This window comes from Sminthopsis crassicaudata, chromosome 4 (genome assembly GCF_048593235.1).
Source record: "Sminthopsis crassicaudata isolate SCR6 chromosome 4, ASM4859323v1, whole genome shotgun sequence".
In the NCBI taxonomy this organism is placed as follows: Eukaryota; Metazoa; Chordata; class Mammalia; order Dasyuromorphia; family Dasyuridae; genus Sminthopsis; species Sminthopsis crassicaudata.
The window spans coordinates 471117292-471129400 of NC_133620.1; positions in this window are offsets into that span (position 1 = coordinate 471117292).

Sequence of the window (12109 nt, forward strand, 5' to 3'; positions counted from 1 at the left end):
ATAAACTTTGGATTCAAAATGCCAGAGAGAGAGAGAACTAGGGAGACTGAATGCAAATCAGAGTGTAATATTTTCATCTTTTTTTCCTTTGTGTTTTTTTTTTCTTTCATGCTTTTTCTCTTTGGTTCTGATTTTTCTCTCCCACATTGGCTCATATGGAAATATGTAAAGAATGAATGCCCATGTGTAACCTTTACAAGAATTTAAAATACTATAAATTGAAATATTAAAAATTAATATAAACAAAATAATTTTAAAAATTAAAAAAATAGATCACCTTTCAGTCTCCATAGCTGTCTGAATTCGGATGGCATGGAAATTACTCAATCCTATCCCCCCAAAAAACTCTTTCATGTAGGTCGCACGGCCTGGGATTAATGACTTATCAGACTCTAAGAACTCTTTCTATTCTGAGAGGGTGTGATTATATGTTGTAGACTACACACAGTCTCAGGAAAATGGCAGCTCCCTGAGGACAGAGGCCATTCCATTCCTATTTTTGTGGTGAGAGAAGTCAGAACCATTCTGATACTTTTTTTTTGCCCTAGATGTATAATTAGTGTAGGGAACTCCCAGATGTGGAAAGTCCTTCTACCAATGCAAATCTACACCTGCTCTGCTACTAGTCTTGGAGAGTTGCCTGTGATGCTGAGAAGTTAAGTGACCTAACTAGCTTGTATGATTCAACGGTGAGACTAGAATTCTAAGGCTGGATCTCTTTCTACTGCACCACACTGCTCCTCTTCCTGATATATTGGGAGTGATTAATAAATGCACTGAACTGAATGATCCCTCCTATTTTTACTTCAAGTCCTCCCTTCTAATGAGCATAACCAGGAGATCCCTATACACTTCAACAACAATACTGTATGAAGATGTATTCTGATGGAAGTGGATATCATCAACATAAAGAAGATCCAATTCACTTCCAGTTGATCAATGATGGACAGAAACAGCTACACCCAGAGAAGGAACACTGGGAAGTGAATGTAAACTGTTAGCACTACTCTCTTTCTACCCAGGTTACTTATACCTTCTGAATCCAATTCTTCCCATGCAACAAGAAAATTGGATTTACACACACATGTTGTATCTAGGTTATACTGTAACACATTTAATATGTGTGGGATTGCCTGTCATCTAGGGAGTAGAAGAAGGGAGGGAAATTTTTGGAAAAATAAATACAAGGGATAATGTAAAAAAAAATACTCATGCATATGTACTGTCAAAAATATATAATTATAAAATTAATTAAAAAAAAAAGGAATGCTATATCCCATAAAAAAAGTCCTCCCTTCTGCCACTGATTTGCAGGGAGTCTGGGGGCAATATATTTCCATTTTCTTTCTTTTTTTATTAAAGCTTTTTATTTTCAAAACATATGCATGGATAATTTTTCAACATTGACCCTTGCAAAACCTTGTGTTCCAATTTTTCCCACTCTTCCCTCCACCCCCTCCCCAGATGGTTTTCTTATCTATAAAACAGAAGCTTTGAATTAGTTGATCTCTAAAGTTCCAAAGACAGGCAGGATTCAATGAGCTATGAGTGTCTCCCTCTATTGGAGGGAGACATCAGTGGCGATGGAACTAGCCAAGAAGATTCTCAAGGCTTTAAGGGACCATGTGCTTAGTTTGAACTAACAGTGTGACATGGCAGTCAAAAAAACTTACATGATATTTGACTGCATTAAGAAAGTCTGGGGGAAAGAGGAGGGAATTTTACATATTATGTATCAATTATATGCCAAGTACTACTTACAAATATCTCCTTTGATCCCCACAACAACCCTGAAAAGCAGCTGCCATTATTGTTCTCATTTTAAAGTTGAGGAAACTGAGGCTGACAAAGGTTAAGTAATTTGCCCAGGATCACACTGCTAATTAATGTCTGGTGCTGAATTTGAACTCAGGTCTTTTGACTCCAAGCCCATTATTCTGTCTACTCTGTCACCAGCTGTCTCTAGAGTTTGCAGAACACTATCTTCTTGCTTGTTACTCAATTCTGGGTGCCACATTTAAGGAAAGAAATTGATCATGTGGGGTTTGTGCAGAAGAAAGACCCTGGGAGAATGAAGGAACTGGAATTCTTGACATGAAGACTGCTGAAAAGAAATAGGAACGTTCCACTTCGAGAAGACAGGACTGGGGGTGATCCCAATACAGCCAGACTCATAGAATTCTGAATTTCAAGAAACCCCAGTGGCCATCTAATGCAGTCCATACACAAAAAGAATCCTCACTCTAACAAGTCTGACAAACAGCCATCCCTCCTCTGTTTAAAGATCTCCACAAAGATAGAACCGCTCACTCCTAAAGGCAGCCCAGGTCATGTTTGGACAGTTCCAGTTATTAAGAATTTTTCCCCTTTCATATGGAGTTTAATTTGCCTCTTTACAACTTCCACCCATTGCCCCCGGTTCTGCTTTTTGTGCCAAACAGAACAACTCTAATCCCCCCTCCAAGTGACAGACTTGAAGATGGCCCTCAAGTCTCCTCAATACTCTTCTGTTCTCTAGGCTAAAAATATTCAGTTCCTCTAAGTGATTTGTATATCAATGCAGTTGAGGCAGCTTGCTAGTTTTTGTCTGGGAACTCTTCACTTTTTCAATGTCCTTCTTGAACTGTGCTGCCCAAGACTAAGCACAATACTCTTCAGGAGGGCAGAGTTTGGTGGTACTATTACCTCTCTATTCTGGAAACTGAGCCTCTCAGTGAAGCCCAGGATTGTACCAGATTTCTCTGGCTGCTATATTATGCTGCAGACTAAAATCAAGCTCAGTTCTACTACAAACCTTTAGAGTTTTTTTCTAAATAATTGCTATTATTAATTGCACACCATCTCTATCTTACAGGGATGAGATTACTTTTTTGCTACCAAAGTGCAAAAGTTAATGCTTTAAAAGGTGGACTCTTATGAGTATAATTTCTTCTATTATTGTATATGTTTTCTTGAAATGGAAATTTATTACCCTATACCAAGATAATGTTGAAATGGGTCTATAATTTAGATATAAAGGGTGATGCTATAAGTAAATGAGGGGAATAAGGGATAGTCTCTCAGATCTGTGGTGAAGGGAGGAATTTATAACCAAAGAAGAACTAGAGAATATTATGAAATGCAAAATGGATAATTTTGATTAGATTAAATTAGAAAGGTTTTGTACAAACAAAATCAATGCAGCCAAGATTGACAGGGAAGCAGAAAGCTAGAAAAAAAATTTTTTTACAATGTTTCTGATAAAACTCTCATTTCTAAGACATGTAGAGAACTGATTTATATTTATAAGAATACAAGTCTTTTCCCAAATGATAAATGGTCTAAGGATGTGAATTGACAATTTTCAGATGAAAAAATTAAAGCCATTTCTGGTCATATGAAAAGAAAAGCTCTAAGTCATTATTGATTAGAAAAATACAAATTAAGACTAATCTGAGGTACCACTTCACTCCTCTCAGATTGACTAAAATGACAGGAAAAGATAATGATAAATGTTGGAAGTGATGTGGGAAAACTGGGACTCTAATGCATTGTTGGTAGAGTTGTGAACTGATCCAACCATTATGGAGAGCAATTTGAAATTATGTCCAAAGCATTATCAAATTATATACACCCTTTTATCCAGCAGTGTCTCTACTGGGTCAATATAACAAAAAAGATCATAAAAATGGACCCACAGTGCAAAAATGTTTGTATTATTTTTTTGTAGTGGCAAGGAACTAGAAACTACATGGATGCTCATCAGTTGGGGAATGGCTGAATAAGTTATGGCATATGAATATTATGGAATATTATTGTTCTATAAGAAATGATGAGGAGGCTGATTTCAGGAAAGCCTGGAAAGACTTGCATGAACTGATGCTGAGTTAGTAGAACCAAGAGAACAGTAACAACAACATTTTATGATGATCAACTATGATGGACTTGGCTCTTCCCAACAGTGAGGTGGTTCAGAGCAATTCCAATAGACTTGGGATGGAAAGAACTATCTGCATTCAAAGACAGAATTATAGAGACTGAGTGTGGATCAAAATATAGTATTTTTCACCTTTTGTTGTTGTTTGTTCGCATGTTTTTTTCCTTTTGATCTGATTTTTTTTATGCACAGCATATGGAAATATGTTCAGAAGAATTGCACATTTGACTTATATTTGTTGAGTTTCCTGTGCATCCACATTGATCTATTTAAACAAATCCAAATTTTCCTCCTCACTGGAATGGTTTCCTTTTGTGCCTTTAAAATTTCATTCTTGAATATGTGGGTTGGCTTACTCAGAAGCATTTTACTCCATGGGATCCTATCTTTCTTTTCTCCTATCCTTTGACATTTGCTTTCAGAGAATCTAGGTTTGTAGCAGACTATGTCCAGTTTTCCTCATTCTCTCTATCAAATAGATGGCACAGTGGAGTAGGCAAGACTCAGAGTTGGGAAGATCCGAGTTCAAATCTTATCTCAGATACTTTCTAACTGTGAGACCTTGGGCAAATCATTTAACCTTAAGGTATTATAAAAATGCTAACTACAGTCACTTCTCCCCAAGATTTCCTTTAATTTGACCCCAGCACTAGCTTTTCTCTGTTAGTGAGAACCAGATGTAGCACAGGCATTCCTCTTTGTGGTGCCTGTGATGTTTTGAAGGATAGAATTAACACTAAAGCAAGTCAAGAAATTATTGGCCTAAGGGAAAAAAAAGAAATTATTAACTCAGAGATAGAGTTAGACAAAGACAGACAGAAATAGGGAAAGATAGAGATAGAGAGATAAAGACAGAAACAGGCAGAGATAGAAAGAAAAAATCAGGGAAAGATGGAGAGAGACAGAGACAAAGAAAAAAGAGAGGGAGGGGAAAGAGAGAGATAGACGATCAGACAGACACAGACAGAGACAGAGAGACAGAAAAAGACACACACACACACACACACACACACACAGAGAGAGAGAGAGAGAAAGATAGAGAGGAGACAGACAGACAGACAGAGAGGGAGAGAGACAAGGAAGCAGGGAGGGAAGGAAGAAAGGAAGGGAAAGGGACAGAAAGGGACAGAGACAGAGCATTCTGGAAGATTTTGGGTATCTGAGATCCCCCATCAGTCCCTATTTCATGCCTTTTCCCAGACCTTTATTATTCTTTCTGTCCAGGTGAAATGCTCACTCAGAAGAGGGATCCCACCTGTTCTGCTTGACTCTTGAAGGCAGAGCTAATAACAACACGTAGAAGGTGCAGAGCGGTAGACTGGGGGAACAAACCTTTGCAACAAGCCTGCTGATCTCTAGTAGAATGCCTGCTTTGGCTGAAAGGGGTCTTCCCCTTGCTAAAGGCCTCCCAGAATCTCAGGGGGCAGCCCCTCTGGACCACTGAGCCCAGTTTCTTCCCAGAATTCCTCATAAGGCTCATCCTATGTGGGCTCAGAAGCCTCTGATAATGGGCAGCAAGATGTGAGTTTGGCCCTGGAGGGAGAGGGGGCCAGCCAGATACCAAGATATCATGGAGGAGAGCCTGAAAACAGGAAGAGGGGATCCCACCTCTCTGGCCCACTCGCTTGCTGTGTTCAGTCTTCAGTGCATCAGGTGACTCTCTAAGGTCTTCGAGTTTTGGGAAGGCACCAGTACTGGGAGAGGGAGTTTCCCCGGCAAATCCGCTGGCCCTCCCGTCTCTGTGGCGCTGGAAATACGACATTGCTTGTGTTGGAGAAGTGGAAGGGACGGGTAGCTCCAGAGACAGTGATCACACTCCTCTCTTAATTAATTCTCAATGTGCTGGGACATTTCTGGAGGCCGTGTAAACCTCCAAAGGTCCCGAGTCAGGAGAAATACTAATCAGCCTGAAGGAGCCGTGCCAAGGGCTAATGGCCAGACGAAGCCAAGCCATGGGCAAAATGCCAAGGAAGCTGGTGAAGACTCACAAGAGGGAAGAAGTCAGCTGGCTGTTTGGCACCCAGAAGGCCATGTAGAGGAGAAAGAGGAACAGCCCCCTTCCCCTTTGCTTCTGCTTCCTCACCATTTACTCCTTTTGAATGCCACCTCTTCCAAGAAGCCTTCCCTGATCACAGCTCTGGAGCTGGAAGGGCTTGAGGCCATTAGACCATCACCCTCATTCACACGTGGGGCCCAGGGGAGCTCTTCTCGTACATCCTGAGCTAGTTGGGATATTAGAGTTCTCCCAATCCAGCCCTCATTAGACTGATGAAGTCCAGGAAGGACAGGAGGCCTTGCCCGAAGCTCTCAGAGAGACCCGCTCCTGGGTCCCTCAGTCACAGCACCTCATTTCTGCACTCTCTACTGACCCTAAAACCACGTCATTGCCATAATGAAACTAAGGAGGAGGAGTCATTCATTCATTCATTCATTCATTCATTCATCTGGACCACAGTCATTTATTAAACATCTGCCATGTGGCAGGTTCTGAGCTTGGGGAGGAGGGCACAAAGATGAAAATGCCCCTTGTTCTGCTCTGGAGGAGCTTCTGTTCTATCAGCAAAGGTGGATGGGAAGGAGCAGAAACTGTTAACTATAACACACACACTTATACACACACACACACACTCTCTCTCTCTCTCTCTCTCTCACACACACACACACACACACACACACACACACACACACACACACACTCACACACACACACACACACTTACATGAGCTCCTGGGGCTGGGGGCGTTGCTGCACCAGCAAGGTGAGGAGGAAGTGTTCCGGTCACACAGGCCAGCCTGTGTTCCCAGCGTGGAGTCTGGCAAGAACGGGACATACACAGCACCTTAGGTTGGCATTACTTTGTCAGTAACTCTGTTTATCTCCTCAAAGAGAAGGCAAGCTTAATGAGGGCATGGGACATCCCTTCTTTGGGTATACCCTTAGCATTTAGCATGTGCCTTGAGCATAGAAAATGCTTAATAAAATTAAGTTGAGGGGCAGCTAGGTGGTGAAGTGCATAGAGCACTAGCCCTGAAGTCAGGAGGACCTGAGTGCAAATCTGAGCCAGACATTTAACACTTCCTAGCTGCGTGACCCTCGGCAAGTCACTTAACCCCAATTGCCTAGGCAAAATAAATAAACAAACAAACAAGTAAATAAATGGATGAATAAGTAAATAAATAAATAAATGCAAGAAAATAAAATTAAGTTGAGAGTCTGGGATACATAGATGTTCCATGAACTCATAAGAGCAGCATGAGACAGCCAGGAAAATCTGATCTGATACTTAAGACCCCAGTGACCTTAGCAAATAATTTTCCTCCATGGCCTCAGTTTCCCCATCCTTGTGGCCTTCTAGGGCTCCTTTCAAGGCTTTCATCCTCTATGACAGGGGGCTTTGTGCCTGGGATCCAGTTGGTCTTTTCAGACAGAGGCATCGAACACAGCCCACCAAAGGAAGCTTTGTCTAGAACCAAAATAAAATGTAACTGAGAAATATTTAACAAAATAAATAAAAATTCACTAAAACACATAATGGCCATTTTGTGGTTTTCTAAGTTGGAGATTTCTATTTTAGTTTGAAACCGCTGCTTTTGGATAAATAATTTATAGGCAAATGGCTAGACAGGCTTTGGGAGGGGATTTCCACAGCAGTGAAATCCAGAGCTGGACAGAAAGCCTCGACAAGCCGATCCAACCCTAGCGATGGGCTCCAGGGGCCTGTTATCAGAGATAAGAGGGCAGTGTAGCCCAGCAGAGGGAGTGCTAACCCCGGACCAGACACTCAGTTACTTTTCCTCCTGTGCTTCCCACTCCAAGGAGCATTGGGTCAGCAGCTGCAGCCACTGGGAAGCCCATGACACTTCCCAAGAATCCAAGGGCCAGAAAAGGAAAGGGCCGGAGGAGCCCTTGGCTTAGCCAGATTTTTCCCATGTGGCCATTCGAGGGATCTACTGGACGGCATTTAGGGTGCTGAGCTCCAGAGTTTTAGGAAGTCTCATGTAGGTTCCAGTTGCACTCGGTGGCCCAGGCAGTCCCCCCTTCATCCCCCAAATTCTGGGGCTTTGTAGTGAATCAGTACCTTGAAACACAATGGAGTATCACTATTGTTCTTTGCAGAGGGAAAAAAGCCAAAAAAATTAAAATGTAGTTATTAATTAATAATAAAAATAAATTACCAATTTCTGGCTTGGACCCTCTTCACACAATTTGTTATAAAAATAGCAGCCAGCGTCTCCTCTCCAGACTTCTGAACAAATTCAAATTCCTTTCAGAAAGTTTCCTCTGGCTCAGGGACTCCCAGAGTGACTTGGAGTTGGGAGGGAGGGAAGGGAAGTATGGAGAGGGAGAATCTCTCCCTCATTCTACTCAGAGTTTCCATGATGAATTCCCCCTTGGCAAAGGAGTTTAGAATGTGCCTTAATAGTACCCCATCAGGGGCAGGAGGGATCCCTACCTCGCCCCCTCCCCACATTTGAGGGCCTCACCTACAGAGTGAATCCTTCACACTCATGAGTCATTGACTGGAATTCTGGACTGGAGTCTGAGGCCCAGGGATTGAATCTCCTCCCTGTCTCTTATTGCCTGGGTGATCTTAGGTATTTATTCTTTCTGGACCTCAGTTTCCCTCTGTGTGAAAGGAAAAATAGGACTAGATGGCTCACGTACTAGAATTTAGAAAATACCTACTATGTGCTGTGTACTGTACTAGGCACTAGACACGCTCAGATTATAAAGAAACAGGGATTCTCTGCTCAGAAAGCTCACCAGCTGTTACAGTGAGACAATCAATCATCTGTAAAGCACCTACTATGTGTCAGATACTGCGCTAGGTTCTACAGTCAAAGGAAAAACCAAACATTCTCTGTGGGGTGAAAGGCACCGATGACCACAGTGCCTTTTGGCTGGGTTTTGCCACAGGCTTCCTGGGTGACCTTGGGCACAAGTCCCTTCACTGCTTAGGGTCTCAGTTTCCCCATTTCTAAAATGAGGGGAATGAACCAGATGACCTGTAAGGTCCCTTTCAATCTTAAGGCCATAATCCTTTGAACTCTAAAGTCAGAGGTTTGGAATCTATGAAAAGAAGGGAGAGGCTGGGGATCAGTTTACCCAGTTTTGTCCTTTTCCTCCTCAATCCTTGTTCAGTCCTAACAGTCTGCAATAAGAGAAGCTAAAGGAGGGGAATTTTTTTTTCCCACTGGAGGCTTGTTTCTCTTCACCCTGGTCCAAAGTTCCCCAGTTTAATGTCAATTTTCGCGTCTCCATTAATATCTCATCAGTTCCTGTATGGAATAGAGATGTTTTTCAGAACAAACTGTTCCTCCAACACTCTCAGACAAATATTTACTCAGCCATTATGAGTCAGGGTTTAATCCTCCAATCTGGCATCCCCTCACCAGGCCACATGGCCTCCACGTTAACTGAAAGAATAAGAACAATACAATACAATAACCGATATTCACACACTTTCAATATTTGCAAAGTTCCTTCTCACTTGAGTCTCACAAAATCCCATCAGGGAGGAGACTATTCTTTTCTGAACAAGGGATATTACAGAGAAAACTTCCACCAATGCATTAGTATTGATCCTTGGCCATGGATGCTCTTTCCCATAATTCTCTTTCAAGAGTTGGGGTCTATAAGGATTGGAAGAACACTGGAAGGAAACTGTCACTACAGCCCAGCCCTGGTACTGCACCTTATAGTCACAGGGAGCATTGAGATGTGAAGTGACCAATCCATAGTCACAAAGCCAAGACCGATCAAAGGTGTTCCTGCCTCTGATGTCAATTACCCATTGAGACAAATGTCTCTCTCCATGAGGTTTATAGCAGAGATTTTTTGTTTTTAGCCCCAAACTTGCAATTTTCAAATGAGTGAATAAAAAAAAAAAAAAAAAAAAAAAGTATTTATTCCAAGCTATGGGGTAAATCTTGTGTATTAATGCTGCCAAGAGATGGCAGCACTGAACCCCAGCTGCCCAGTAACAAAGGAAGGAAAACACTAATCATTGTCATTTTAAAAAATGTTTAGTGATAACTATTATTATCATGTTTATCACTGGGTCTTAAGGACTGCAAAGAGACATATCTCCCTCTCCAATATATCTGTCTTTTCTATATGTCCTCTTCACACATATACATATACTTACTCTATTTATATATAACATATATATGATACATATACATATATATATACATATTTATATCTCTTCCCATTCCATATGTACATATGGTAATTTTTTGTAAACTTTAAAGCCTTATCTAAATTCTATCTATCATCATCATAATAACAATGTTCACATTATATATGTATATATAATAAAGTATGTAAATATATATGCAGATATAAATCTGCATATATGTGTTTAAACACATGTGTGCATACATAAACATGTATGTGTATATTTATATAAATATATACCTATACAAATATACATGTGTGTGTATGTATATATATATATATATATATATATATATACATATATGTCTCAGATCTCTCACTTAATTCTCACAATGCTGGCAGGTAGGTGCTTTTACTATTATCATCCCCATTTAATAGATGAAAAAAACTGAGGATGAGAGAGGTTCAACGCCTTGTGAAGGGTGGTTCAGCTTTACAAGTGTTTGATAAGGGATTCTAGCCCAGAGCTTCTTGACCCCAAGGGTCCTTTCTTTACCCACTTTGCTGCCTCCCGGCCTCTTTTTTAGGACCCCACTTGCTACTGTCCCATTGGGGCTTGGGCTGGAGGGATGGAAGGAAGGGTCTCAGAGTTCTGGAAGGGCCTTGCAGGGACAGACAATCAAGTGTTACTAAGACAGACAGAGGTGAGGGGGAGGGGGACCCCAGAACTGGAGGAATTTAGGCAGACAGTGGGACCAGAGGCCTGAGGATCCCAGGCTGGTAATTGCACCCAGAGGTGGGAGTTGAGTTCTAGAAGCAGGACACTATCAACAAGAAGGGAAAGGGCCTGGGTCTTTGGTGGGCTCATTGACAACCCTCCTTCCCTTACAGCCAATTCACTTGCATGTTATAGCGTCATCTCTCTGATGTCATGGTCCTCTTGGAGAATTAAGGACAGACATTTCTGGGAGGAAGTGAGAGTTCTGACAAGTCCTGCATTTGGAGGAGAGCCTGGGGGCTGAGGGGACTCTGTCCCTCATCTGCCCTAACTAAGGTTTCTTGCCTCCACATGTGATTCTTTTGGGTACAAACGTGTGTTCCTCTTTAGCAAACAATGATGACTCCTATAGGCAGGGGCCCAGGGGTCTTTCTGAGCTGTCTCTAAGTCCCTCCTATTTTTCTTTCCAAGACTGCTGGGTCTGCATTTCAAGGTGATGGTGAATTCGATTTCTGAAAGCAAGAAAAGTCACACAATGTTGGGAATGCCTTGCTGGACAGAGTGCTGGCCTTGGAGTCAGGAAGATTTGGAAACAAGAGGATTCAGAGACGCCAAACAGCTCGTTTATGAGATCTTACACATGGATGGTCAGTGTCAATTTCTTCGTCTACAAAATGGGAATCATAATAGCACTGACCTGAGAATCAAATGAGATAATAGCTATAAAGTGATCTGAAAACCTGAAGCACCAAGGATGCTCTCATCACCATCATCCTCATCACCAAGATCATCATAATGACCATCATCATCATCACCTTATAGAGCGTAGTCCATGGCAATTCTGCCCTCACTCTCCGCCTGGCCCACCTCCCCTTTCTGTTACCTGTGACCCTGAAAACACCTTTTCATTTCCCATCCTTTTATTTTTAACTAAACTTTTTACTAATATCTTTTGAGGTTTTTCTACGCCACCAGAATTTCTTCCAGGGCCTCTCTCCCTCTCCCTTTCCAGAGGACCATCCCTCATAACAAGGATATTTTAGGAGAAAAAAATGGAAAGAGGAAGAAGAGACAAGATAATCCATAAAACCCATCAATGAAATGGTCCACACACATATGTCTCTCTGAATCCTTTTGACTCTAAATCTGGGCTTCTATGATCCTAAGGGTGACTAAAATTCAACTATCCAGTCGCTAATGAGATGGTATTTAATCTTCCAAAGCTGGGATGGATGGCACAAGTTTCCCAAGCCTGGTGTGACCCACCAGTAATCCTCCATGTCCCAGGAACCTGCTGCTATCCAGCTCCCTCTCTTTTCTTCCTCCTGCCTTCCCTTCCAGCTCCCTCTCCTTC